Source organism: Ambystoma mexicanum, chromosome 6p (assembly GCF_040938575.1).
Source record: "Ambystoma mexicanum isolate Mex_15411 chromosome 6p, UKY_AmexF1_1, whole genome shotgun sequence".
Taxonomy (NCBI): Eukaryota; Metazoa; Chordata; class Amphibia; order Caudata; family Ambystomatidae; genus Ambystoma; species Ambystoma mexicanum.
This window is the reverse complement of record NC_090935.1, coordinates 362,941,863-362,956,343: the sequence shown is the minus strand read 5'-3', so window position 1 is coordinate 362,956,343 and position 14,481 is coordinate 362,941,863.

Below are 14,481 nucleotides of genomic sequence, written 5' to 3'. Positions count from 1 at the left end.
CTGGGGGTGGATCACGGATGGCGCATGAGCACCTGTGTGGGCCGGAACCGCTGTGATCCGCATGTTCAAGATGGCCACTGGCCGACTGCGTCGGGTACGTTAACGCACAGGGAAACAAACACTTTTCTCCGACATGCAATGCTGCCGGAGCAATGTTGCGTTCCCCCCCTCACTGTACTTCGTCGCAAGTGTTGGTTGCCACGTGAGCCCCCAGCCCCCACACGCATGAACACACGCACACTGAAGAGAAGCACGGGACGCGTGTTGCTGGTACGGGGTCCCAGCGGCAACTGCCTCTCTGGGACCTCCTTTATTCAAAACGCACATGTGCGAGCCGGAACGAGGCTTGCGCATCCTCACAACTATTGCGTACTATGCAACAACTACCAGCTCTTAACATATATAACTTTACGGACCTTTGGTGCTATATAGGGGGAGACCGCAGACCTTTGAGCCCCCTTTGCTTTGTAACTGTCCTGTCTTGGTTCATCCTCCTGGGACGGTTTTCTGGCAACCTTTTCTATTTGCACGGCAGAGACAATTTTTAGACTCAGAATAAATCCTGAATTCCTAATCTCTGCATAATTAAACAGGTGAAGGAATCACAATGGGCAAACGGAAGGTGGCATCTCTCCATGATGCTCTACCTGGACAAAAACAAAAAAAGTCAGGCGGTAGTAACCCCCTGAGGCTTAAGACCTCTCTGATTCTTATTTAAAAGAGGTTGCAGGCACGTTGGATAAACAGATCCTAATGGTGGCGGGCTCTTATCTATGTTGATTACTGATGAAGGTGCTGTGCAGGTGACACCCCAATATGAGCCGCAAGAGTGTCGGCTGGAAAGAGCACAAGATGTAGCGATTATGGAATCCTCTGCAGATAAAGATGCAGCCTCTGTTTATTTTAAATTTTATTTTATATGGTTTTATTACAAGCCGAAAACCTGACAGGCATCAAAGCGTGAGAACACAAAAAACACACAAAACAATACAGATTACACATAGCCTAAGGTGGTATGTCAATTAAGCGTATGTTAAAGAGTATTCCAACTCGTGCATTTTCAGTCCCTTTCGAAATGAAGCTAGGTTGCCGTCTGCCGTGGGTTCATTGGAGGGGTATTCCAGAGGGAAGGTGCAATATGCGGGAATGATTTCCCATTAGCTTTCATCCGTTTGGATCGTGGGCAGTTTAGCAGCATAATGCTGCTTGAGCGCAGTGTTTTAACTGGTTGGTAAATAGTGATTCTTTTCTTTAGATATTCTGGAGCACTACCATATGCGGCTTTATGAGTAAGGACCGCTATTTTAAATTGAATTCTGTCTTTAGCAGGAAGCCAGTGAAGATTCCTTTCATGAGATGTAATATGTTCACCTCAAGGTACTTTTTTAATAATGCGCACTGCATTATTTTGTACCACTTGAAGTGCATACAGATTTTTTTTAGATGCACCTCCCAATAGGACATTACAGTAATACATTCTTGAAAGAATGATATCCCTAGCCACTGTTTTACAATTTTTCCAAGAGGTCTAATTTTTCTAAGGAGTTTCAGATGATATTATGTGTTATGGATGATGTTGTTCACCTGGGCATCTGTGCTAACATTACAATGAACATGACCTTAGACCTCGGTGTATCTTTGCTCTAATTTGGATCTCTGTGGGGGTGACATGAATATCAATAACTGATTTAGCATCCTTCAGACACATTCAGTGCTCCACCAGCCACCGTTTTACAGTTTTAAAAACATCATTCAATTTCACAGAGTCCTGTTCATGGTATTCGTCCAAACTCAGCAGGAGCTGTGTATCATCAGCATAATTAGTCAAACGAATATTCAAGTCCTCCAATAGATCACACAAAGGATTGATATAGAGGTTGAAAAGGGCAGGGTAAAGAGAAGCCCTCTGGGGTACTCCAAAAGAGATTGGAACATAATCAGACAAATCCTCCCCCAAATGAACAGCTGAGACTCTTCCAGACAAAAATGAGTGGATCCATTTGCTAGCCCTAGAGAACACTTTCCTGTCTTTTGCAAGGCTGCCATTAGTGTGCCGCGATCCATCAAATGCCACTGATAAGTCCAAAAGGACCAGCATTGTGCATCCTCCAGAGTCAAAAATGTTCAGCATGTTTGACTGTAGGTCCACAAGTGCACTTTCAGTACTAAAGTGGGGCCTAAAGCCTGACTGTTTTCGATAAAGAACATTATGTTCCAAAAATTCTTGAAATTGTTTCATAGCAACTTTATGAAGAACTTTGAGGAAAAAGAGGGTGTTTGTGATCGGTCTAAGATTGGTTATGTCATTGGGGTCTTTCCTCACTTTTTGGCTAAAGGTGTAACCATAACTCACTTTATATATCTGGGAACCTCTTCATGTCTAAAGGAGGAGTTCATAAATCGAGTGAGAAATGGGACAAAAGTGTTAGCATTAGCTAAAATGATCTTAGATGTAAGAACGTCCCCAGCGCAGCATGTAGGATGCATGCTTTTCATAATTTCCAGGATTCCTGCTGTGTTTCTATCTTGAAAGGTACAATTCTGTGTTTCTTGTAGACATAAGGTTGTCTTTAGGGATAACTGCTAGTGGTATTTTCATTTTGTCTCTGGCCCTTAATATTTTTTCAGCAAAAGCTTTTTGGATTCGATTACAATCATTTTTTGAAGGTGTGAATAAAATAGTCTGTGGTGTAGGGTTTTCAATTTTCTCTAAAATTAAAAAAAAGATTTTTAGTTCCATTATTGGACTTGATCATTTGATTCTCGTAATAAGCTTTCTTCGCACTGTATGAAGCATTTTTATAGGTTTTCTTTAGTTCATTCCAGACTTTACTATGGTGGTCAGATTTTGTCTTCATCCAAAGACATTCAGCCTGCCTTTTTGCTCTCTTAATTTATTTTAAATCTTTAGTGAACCAGTCGTTATAATGGTTTTTATTTCTCACAATCGAATTCTTTATAAGGGCAACCTGGTCTAGCATATTGGTCATAGAATGCTCAACGACATTAATTAGGAGTTAATTTAGGAGATGACAGGTCCAGCATTGGATTGGGCATTTCAACACCATTACCTGTGGTGGGGGCTCGTTCTTTAGTTAGTATTTCTGTAACTCTACTCGAACCGCAACAGCTCCTACTGCCACAGGATAAATTAGCCAGAAACAACAACCCCATGCTTAACTTACATTTTAACGTGGAATCATCATTCAATTACCGCATGGGAAAGCTATCCAAAGATCTTTTAAATTTTATGGCAAATTTAAATGACAAATTGCAACATAGTAAAAATTTTATAATGAATTTTAAACAGAAAATGTTTAATACCCTTGTGATTATGGATAACCTGATTAGATCTCTCAGAAACAAAGTTTTAGATACTGTCCGCCTAAGGCAGCCCACGGCGCACAACATTCTCAAGGCATCAATCAATTCAAAGACTATTGGACAGGAATATGTGAGAGAGTCCTCTACCAAGCGTTCAGTGGACACAAATGTAGAGATACATCTGCCTCTTTCAGCGAACAAGTGTGCAATGCCTCAAGCATTACCTAGTAGGATCACTCATAACTTTAGTTATGATAAAAAGCACTCGCTGTTTCTTCCACCACCGGCACTCCCTTTGGCTGAGGGCGTTCACAAATCTACTACTGTTCCTGTAAATAAGGCCTCCCATTGGATAAATACTAATTTGGTTCCCCATACCATCAATCCGCAACTTATCAAGATGGCAAGAACAGTTCCTTGTGTGGGCCGCACCACTACGTCCCTCAAGGGGGACTGCATTGTGGTTGACTTTAACATAGTGCAGTGTATCATAAACTCCAACTTAAGCTTCTCTTCTCAGAAAAGTTGGCTTAGAATTCTCCCGCAGTCCTTTTTTTATCCATTAGATTTCTTTAACCCACCACCTCCCCATGACAGACAGAGTCAGTGTCCTGTTGATACGTTGGCCCTCAAAGAGGACATATCTCTGCACGTCCCCATGTCCTTAGTCCATCAGGTTAATACTCCATACTCTGGCCCAACTGCCAGTTGTAACTCCCTGGTCCAACAATCTCTTTTGGAGGGCCCCACAATTCCCAGTAGAAATTGTTTCAATTGCCCCAGCTAGTGCTGATTTGCTTGATGTGGTTCCCTCATCGAGTCCACTATTTTCATTGTCCCAATCCTTAGCTTTGGATCACTTAGACATGTTTGAGACAGTGCATGGTCAGGAGATGTTAACAATGTTAACATTGACTTCATGACTTCATGGAACATATCAGGGGCAAGGTATATGTTTGAACGTCCAGCTATTATGGAGTCCCTGACTCCGTAGATATCATTCTTTTAAACGAGGCATGGAGGCATGGGCTATTGATTATATTTTAATAATGGCTATAACTACTTTTTAAGTCTGGCACACACTATTGGAGGAATGGTGATATGTGTTAAAACATTATTCGAATCACATGTAATTGGCATTGATCAACCTCTATTGTTCCTGCAAATGGTAAAGATTAGAGTAGCAAACTCAGAGGACCTAATCATTCTTAACATTTATGATAGACCCCATAAAGCCAATGGTAAAAGCTGCTTGTCTTTGCTTAAACAATCCTTTGTAAACACAATAGCCACCTCACTAAGTAAAAACCATATTTTAATCTTTGCAGGAGATTTTAACTTAACAATGGTAATAGCCCACCTTCAGACTTCTTAGATGACACTGAGGATCAGCTATTGGGCATATTAGAACCCTTTATGGGGATCCTAGAATATATGAGGCGGGCCTTCAGCTTTACACCTGGTTGTATGAATGGGGCCTCAAATCCATAAATGATAGATTTCATAAAGATAGATCTGGGAAATACACATTCATGAGTACCCAGGGTCAGTCCTCAATAGATTACTGCTGCTTCTCTGCATTGCAGTGGGGACTAATAACAGACTACAGTGCAGAGGAGGTCCCAAATAAAGCCTGCACTCCAGTCACCCATTTTGAAGTACCAGGAATGTTCACACCAAATTATGTGACGTATGATGAGCAAATAAACCAGCAGAGAGCCGCAGTAGGACTATGCCCAGTACCTATCAGAAGAGCAACACCTATTGAAGTACCGATACCCAGAAAACCATGGGCAGTTAGGTATCCATCGAGAAAACTCTACCAACAAATGAGACGAAACGAAGATTGCCTAAGTACCGTCCCGGAAGAAACCAAAAAGGCCTTAATGAAAGATGAATGGTGACGTCACGAGGGCCCGGACAGACTCACAGATAAAAGATATGACGACCCAAGGATGACACACAGAGACGAAATGCCATGAATAAGGATACCGTGGACCTAAAAGAAGAGAAGGATGTTGAAGTATAAAGAAGCTTAAGCTGTTAGCAGAATGAAGACATTCAGCCAGCTATCGCCTGTACATATGCTTTTAACCGCAAGAAAGCTAAGAAAACAATGCGGCTTGCTATGCTAAGTAGAAGAATAGAGCGGCAAGTGCCATTATACATAATCTACCTCAAACGAAGCACAGTATTGTAAGTGCTAGTCCACTTTACACAAAAAGCAGAATCAACTCAGGTTACTAGAGGCCAAACAGGACAAGATTCGTATTCTAGTTAAACGAGAAGAGACGGCTAAATCAAAACTCAGCAGATGCAACTTGTGCCAGGAAGAGCCAAGGTCAGACCAATAGAAGGAATGAACAGTAGCTTCACATAATTGAAACTTAAGAACAAAATATCCTGTCTTTGAAAGTTGGAGATAAGGAGGCGTAGGCAGGTGGCAAGCTGAATAAGAATTAAATGCACAAATTGAGAAAAATTAGACAAATTCATGGTGTGAGCAGCATGTGACCAGCCTAGCGAGAAGGAGCACGGGTCCACACCTATGCTTGGCATCTGCCCAGACCGAGATATCAGAACTTTTCCAGATAGAAAATGCAGTTTCGAGGCCAACCAAAGTAAAATAATTGACATATAGTTGCTAAAGCAATGATTGATTGTAGCCTTAATTGGAGGGAGGCCGGGTAGCTCGGGGGCACCCTGCACCTGGCTGGCCGTTCTGCGTGCTGCTAAGTAAAGTAGAAATTTATGCATGGGGTTGATGCCAACCCAATCACAATGGACAAATATTCTAGGGTCCTATAGATAGCAGAACCAATGGGACGCCGTACTCTTAGTGGTGTCTACAATAGTAATGTTTGAAGGTAGGGCTTAGACGCCCACCTGATAGTGTTTATCCAATCCCCTCACTCCGTTATCATATACAGATATAGTACCTATATTAAAGTTACCTTTTCCTAACCAATAGAAATGCATATGAACTTTTGAGCGTTACATGTCAATTATGACGAGTTTTGATTATAAATGTTACTGTTTGTATGAAGTTTGTTGGAGTTTAGGCGAGACGGACTATCGCATCACTGTTGATTTTCATGACTCCCCGTTTTTTGTACTTGTCATTAATCGGACTCCCTTTGCCAAACCATTGAGTTGTCCTTACTGATTTTTGTTGGAGTAATAAATATGCACCCCCATCCATCTCAAAGGTGCAGCTATCTCGTCTTAAAGTACTCCAGAGCAAACCTTGGCTCTATGGGCTGGCCGGGGGTCTGCCCAGTACACTTGGTAGCAAAAATTTGATGGTTATCGACTATCGATTATTGATTAAATTAAAACACCTATTGACCGTCGACATAAAGTAACTCTAGGTCTTCGGCAATATCACAAGTCCTTTGCCATTCGGCTGAGTAGACGGTGAAGCTCCCCGTAGACAGTGGTAGTTTAGAAAGAACCTGCAGAAAGGGCCTGAAGGGACTCGTGTTCCCCACACTTCCCTTGCCATTCCTAGGGGCAGCTGAGCGGGTGAAAAGCTGAAGAAGGCGGTAACAAAGGCGGTGATCCCGAGGGTCCAGAGAGGAACCTTGCGAACGGTGAGTGAAGCAAAAAATTGAATGTTTTGGCAAATAGTGCATGCCTTAGAACAAGTAAAGGGAAAAGGTAATGGAGGGAGGAGGGAAAACAAAATATAGTTAGAAGTAGAGAAGACTGTATATGTATAAGGGGATAATGACTCGAGAACAATAAAAGTAAATAAAAGGTTACCGGGGTAGACATCTGAGAAGAGAGAGGTTACCGGGGCAGACACCCGAGAAATGAGAGGATTCGCCTTATTCCTACGCTTTAATATAGCAGCTAGAAGAAACGTGTACCCAGAGTCCCACATAATGGGGAACAAATGGACTACCACAACGTTTAAAGACGTCGTGAAAGGGGTACGTTTACACTCCATGAAGGGTTAATGATTAGAGGCAGAGATATCTTTGTCCTGCTGGTGTCCGTCTAGTCTGTCAAGCGTCTGCCTTATATGTTTTGTTGTGACGTCATATGTAAAAAAAAATCTTACAGAAAATGGATTTACATTTTATGCGATTTAATAGTTGAGACAAAATCGCATATGAATTGATGTTTTTGAGTAAATCAGAAGGTATCAAAAAAATTGTGGAAATTTGGATCAGAGCTTGCCATATTTGGTGCTCGCTCATATTGTTAGAAGTATTTAAGTCACACGAAAGTGTTGACAAGTGTCATATAAGAGGAAAGGGAACAGATTTAAGCATGGAAGACATAACTCCATTGGCACACTTATGCAAACAGTTGCCAAAGCACGCACCCAAGCTAAAGAAATATAGTACCGAGTGGGTTAAAGGTACCGCCCACAAGATGTTTATGCCATGGCCACAAAATGGGTCTTTATCTAAAGCCGTCTTACAACATATGACGACATATTTGCATGCCACATATATAGGCAAGAAGTTAGAAAAACGCCTTGCTGATCGCGAGTTATGGAAAATGTATGAACAGGGAAAGGAGGTAGAGCCGCCAACGGATTGGATACTTAATGTATGCACAGAGGGGGGTGTGACGCCTACCGTGCCACCTGCCCCACCTGAAACGAAAGTTGAAGAAAGTAAGGACGAAGGATTATACCCGTTGAGGGAACTTAAAGCAGCCACGGGGTACAGCAACCGAGCATATGAGTCACCTACACATAGTAGTGACGAAAATCAAGGGAAAGATAAGGACAAGAATATTACCTCCGCAGTCCCAAGGGACAAGGGGAGACGTGATGACTAAAGAAGAGATCAGGCACACACAAGTACATCTCTCGACAAAGAGAGAGAAGGAAAGAGATGGAAAGGAAGCGAAGATAGAACTGATGAGATAGCATTTGCAAAAGACAAATTTTACTAAAACTCGATGGAAAAGGCATTGATGACGCGAAACAAAAGGAGAGGTTAGATGAGACACAGAGGAAGGGGAAAGAGAAGGAGTTAAGAGACGAAAGGATAAGAAGGAAAGACAGACAAAGGCGAGAACAGCTACATTGTGAAGAGCAAGAAAGACAGCTCAATCGCAACACAAGAGCAGCCTACGATCAAGACAGACAGAAACAGCAAAGGTTAGAAGAAGAACAAAGGATACGTGAGAAAAGAATAAGAAGATGAAGAGATGAGGAAATTCAGAGGGCAAATGGACGTAGAAACAAAAAGAGAAAGGAAGAAGATAGGGTCAGAGAAGAGGCGGGGAAACACAAGGAATTTAATAACGATGTAGAGCGTAAGCGAAGACAGAGAGCACGGGATATTGAATATCTGGGGAGAGAGGTTAAAAAACCTGCTCCAGTTGTAGACTGGGAAGACATCGAAGAATTCTTTCCTGCGTATGATTCAGTACCAGGCACATCTAGGGCAAATATTGACGATGACTTCGACACCAGAAGATCGGAGAAACGATCGATAGAATATATGATGAAATGGGGTTAGAACAAATACCCCAAGGGGATGGGGAAGACGAGCGCCTAGAGAGCACCCAGCTCTACGACACTGAGGCTGTCACCTGAAGTAGTGGGAATAGGGAACTATCCCTGGATAGATTAGAAATCAGTAGAAACAATGAAGATGCAAGAAGTTGCATGAATTGGGTGCAGACAATGTCCGGCTCCGAAAGGGAAGAGTGTGAGGAAAATGAAGAAGGGCGGCAAAATGAAAGACGACTCCCAAGGGAGAAGGAAATAAGATAGTCAGACACTAGTGAGTCTGCACCAAGAGCATCAGAATCAGCCACACAGTCAGACCGGCATGGAAAGTATCTCATGGTCAGAGGGGGGTGTCTTCACTGCCCTACATAGATAGACCCAGATCCCTACCAGGCAGGTGACGATGTGGGAATATTACCCCTGCCTTAGATAGGAGGACCATGAGGGAAGAAAGAGAGGGCTACACATTCCAATTTCCGTTGCTCGAGAAAGGGGGAATAAGACCGCAATATATTCCATGGCCACACATGGATCAAGAAAATCTGAACAACAAACTTCCAATGCTGACATCGGGAGCCGGAAATGGATATTTGAGTTAGTAAAAATAACACGCTAGCTATAGGGGACATCAAAAGTCTCCTGATCGCCATACTTGGTGAGAGAGCAGATGATGTGTGGGCACGAGCAGGCTACCTTGGCATGACCACAATGAATACCTCGCATGACGAAGCTCCATTCAACAATTGTAGAGCCGCAGTATGGAAAGCTCTATGAGTACTATACCCAGATACTTCTGATATGGGAGCTATAATGACACCGAAAGATGAAGGAGTGTGAAGATCCGTTAATTTATACACAGAATTTCCAAGATGCATGGGTGCTCGAGACACATGAATCTTGGACGAAATCTATACCTGTGTTTTACCATATACTGTGCCAAGGGCTGCCAGAGCGGGTGCAGAAACAACTCACGAAATTGGTGGGAATTGAAGCCAAGCCTTGGGCTGAAATACAGTTGACCATCGCACATTATTGTAGACTGCTGCAAGAAAAGAATTGCAAAAAGGAAGCAACTCATAAGGGTGAGGAAACGAAATTGGTGTAAAGGAAATTGTTAAAATATGCTCTTGAGGGAGCCATGATAACTAGCACAGTTGAACCAAGCATGCAGCAGGTGGCTAGGCCACAGCAAAATAATCAGGGCAATACAGGATTTTACCCCAGGGGAAGAGGATTTCGGGGAAGAGGATGGCAGAGCAATCACTGAGGTTTCCAAAATAATCAAGGAGGTTTTCAAAATATGCAGAATGGTAACCAAGATATGTCAAATGAGCAAATGATCTGACCACTGCCAGTTTGTTGGCTGTGTGAAATGACAGGGCATTTGGCGCGCACATGCAGAAATCAAGGCATGATGCAGAACGGCCAAGGAACAGGGGAAGGCATGGCAAATCCAACTGCGGTTTTAGAGCAGGGTGGTGCACAGAATCAAACGGTGCAACAACAAGCACAAGGAGCGCAACAAGGGGTGCAACCGCAAAGCATGGGGAATTTTCCACAAGGACAATCCCAACAGGTACCGCTGCAACTATCGCAGACCATGAACCCTGGAATGGCAAGTAACAATGTGAATGGGGGAAATCCACCAACACACAGTGGGCCAAATTTGTATATAAACTAGGACAGCTCACTGGGAACCCTGATGTATTCTATCCTATCAGTGACTCCAGACCCTCACAGGGAACCTAGGGTGGATGTGGTTATAGGGGATAAAGAATATTCCTTCTTAGTTGACACAGGTGCAACACACTCGTGCATACTTGAAGGCAAGTTTTCCTTGGCAGGCGAGGCCATATATTTTATTTTTAGGTTTTACAGGAGCTACCAGTCATGTTCCCTTCACAAATGCACTACCAGTCTCCATAGGAGAGTGTGAAATGAATGTGCCTTTATTATATTCTCGGCAGACCCCAGTAAATATTTTGGGTCGAGATTTAATGACAAAATTGAACATGACAATCTCGTTCACGGAGGAGGGCATAGTATGTTCCACTCCAGGAATGCACTACTCAAATGTATGGGAAATGATTAGAGCATACTCAGGACACATAGCCATGAGGGCCATACCATTAGAGCCAGAAATATTCGCATATGGTATGCATGTGCTTATGGTAGGATTGCCAGGCCTTGCAGACAAAATCATGAGAACCCCTGATGAGTTCCTATTCAGACCCAGAATACCGATGCACGAGGAGGAGGGACAAGTATTTCCCTTGGTGATACATACAGCTGCAATACTAGGGAAAGTGACCTTGGTTGACGGTACGATGAAGAGGGCCAACAATGGTGCGCGATAATTGTCATTGAAGGATATCGAGTGACTGACGTCACCAATGACGATCTGTTTGAAGAACAAGCAGAGATGGGAGGGACAATGGTGGAAGTGAGTCTCACTTTTTGGCTTAAGATGATTAAAAGAGTAGTACCTCAGAGAATGAGGTTGGCACTAAATCGTCCTGAATATTTTGATGACGACGTAGCCAAGGTGCCTGTCTCAGTATGTACTACAGGCCCCTATGACGTAGGCTTCTTGAAGGGGGTTGGAGAAGTGAAGATTTAACTGAAACCAGGAGCAATTCTACCAAGAGCACGACAATATCCCATGTCCAGACAGGCAGATGAGGGGATTTTCAAGACAATTTCTGCCATGATGGGCCAGGGCATCTTAGTGATGTCAGAGTCACCATGTAATACGTCAGTGTCTCCTTTGAAAAAAAGTAAAGGGGGGGGTCTTGGAGGCTAGTGCAAGAACTAAGGCCAATAAACGACATTGTTTAGGCCTAGTTCCCTCTAGTCCCTTACCCGTCTATAATCCTACGTAATATACCTGTTGAGGCAAAATATTTCACAGTGATTGACTTGAAAAATGCATTTTCTCAATCCCGTTCCACCGAGACTCACAAGATCTGATGTCATTAACACAGCTAAGCCTCACACGATAAAGCAGATGCAGAGCTTTCTAGGCCTATGCAACTATGTCAGGGCATATAGGAGACTACAGCTCCTATACTAAGCCTTTACTTCAGGCCCTAAAGAAGGCCCAAGTAACTAAAGAAAAGATCGAATGGTCTGAGACCATGGAGGAAGGGTTTGCTGAACTCAAAAGAGCTACTTGCACAGCACCAGTTCTCGGGATTCCCAATTATGCAGAGGAATTCTACCTGTTTTCACACACGAATGGCAGCGTTATGACAGCAGTACTCACACAGAGAACCACGTTGGGGTATAAGCCCCAGGCATACCACAATAGGAATTTGGACCCAGTAATGAAAGCTCATTTTCCTTGCGAACAAAGTTTAGCTGTTGCAGCGTTCGCCTTAGAGAAGACTACAACCATTGTGATGGGATGCTCCATGACATTGTACGTCGAACACTCACTATTTGCCATTCTAGAGCAACCAAAGGGCACACTGACATCTCAAAGAGCTTCTGCTTATGAAGTGATCATATCAAACCCATCGATTAAAATAGTCTGATGTAAAATAGTAAACCCAGCTATGTTTATAGCAGAGCCAGTCACTGAAGGAGAGGCGATACATGACTGTGCAAATGATGAAGAATTCTATGATGAAATCCCCAAGGTGAAAGAAAATGCCTTGGCAGAAGGAGAGATCGTCTTTATTGACGGGTCTTCGAGGATCGATCAAAGTGACAGACAAATATATACAGGCATTGCTGTAATGAAACACACAGCAAATGGAGAATTTCGAGTGCTTCTTAGTGCACGAAAACCATCTCATTACTCAGCATAGGCTGCAGAATTATTGGCATTGATACACGCCATTGAGAATTACGCAGACCAGGAAGTAACGGTGTACAGCGACTCCGCCTATGTGACATCGACTGTGCACGCAGGCTTAGCGCGGTGGAAAAGGAGGGTCTACCTCCGAGCAGAGGGCACGCCGGTGCAGCACGCAGCCTTATTGGACAGGCTGATTAAGGGACTACAGCTTCCAGTGGGCATAGCAGTCGTGAAATGCGCCGCCCACACGAAAGGGACAGATTTAATCTCACGCGGAAATCAAGCAGCAGACACGGAAGCCAAGCGTATGGCATCCAAAGGTGAAACGATCATGGCAGTGGAAGTTGTCCATGCCAACGAACGAATGATGGTTACACGAACTACACCTGAAAGTTAAAGTGATCTGGGACAAACGCAGCTAATGGAACTCCAAGTGGAGGCACCAAGAGGAAGAGAATAAGCTGTGGAAACGTCAAGGGTGTTCTTTAAACCCCTCTGACAGCTTGTGGCAACAAGACAGCACTGGTAAACCGGTGATGCCTGTAGTCCTATTGAAAATAGCGCTGGAGCAGTTACATTATCCAGCGCATATGACAAAAGACAATCTTACAGCAATGCTCGCGGAAGACTGTTTCATACCGAATTTAGCAGAGCATGTTGCATTCTTTATGGTGAACTGCACAATCTGTCAGCAATTCACAGCTGGGCACACATTAAAAGTAATAAGAGGAGTCATCCGAAGGCCAAATGGGCCTTTTCAGCACTTGCATGTCGACTACATCGACATGAATCAAGTATGTAACGGGTACAGATATTTAATTGTTGTGGTGTGTCCATTCTCTAGATGGATAGAGGCAGGTCCATGTACACATCCAGACTCTACCTGTGCGGCCACATTTTTAGTGAGGGAAGTGTTCCCAAGGTGGGGGGTATGCGAAGTCATGAGATCAGATAATGGCCCTCACTTTGTTAATTCAATATTTGTGCAGATTAGCTTGCTGCTTGGTATAAAGCACAAGTTCTCTTTGGCTTATCATCTGCAAGGTAATGGGATCTGTGACAAGCTCAACGGCTTGTTAAAGGAAAGGATAGCCAAGTTGAAGCTTACTCTAAGGAAGGGATGGTTGCACTGCCTTCCACTGGCACTGAATGCACTTTGAAACCAACCAGGCTCCGACCATCATTTTACGCCACACGAGAAGAATGAGAACTCCCCTGGCACCCCGAGATAGAGCTAGATGTGATGCCCAGTCAACAGGAGAGGTTTTAGGGTCTGAAATGCAAAACTATCTGAACTGCATGACATCTTGCCTTACTGTAATTTCAGACCAGCGATGACGAAAAGGGTACAGCGCAGCACAGAACACAGAAGGAGACACTGCAACAGACCAAGTTCAAGGTCTATGTGTTCCACTCGTCTTCCCTGGAGACGCCGTCCTTGTGAAGAGTCATACAAGGAAAAAGTGGGATGAGCCAAGATTAAACGGTCCTTTTATAGTGGAGGACTGCATTCCATCCGCATTGAAGTTACAAGGCAGGAGAGCGTGGATATTTCTCAGTGATATCAAACCCTACATCGGAGAAGGCCCCCTGCCTGCACCCTAATGAGAGGAAACGACGAGCGACGTGCAAGAACCACAGCACGTGTAGACGAGATCCATGACGAGGAAGAAGGACGCATGACCAGCAAGACAAAGACAAAGAACTTTTTTGCAAGTTGTGGCTTAAATTGGATACTTCCTCTAAGCAGAAGAGGGGATAAGAACATAAAAACGGACACTCTGTGCATCCTAGTTGCAGGGTGAAGAAAAATTGCATGTATTAAGCCACAGCATAGTCTGTTGACTTTGAACTTTGAACTGAGGCACACTTAAGC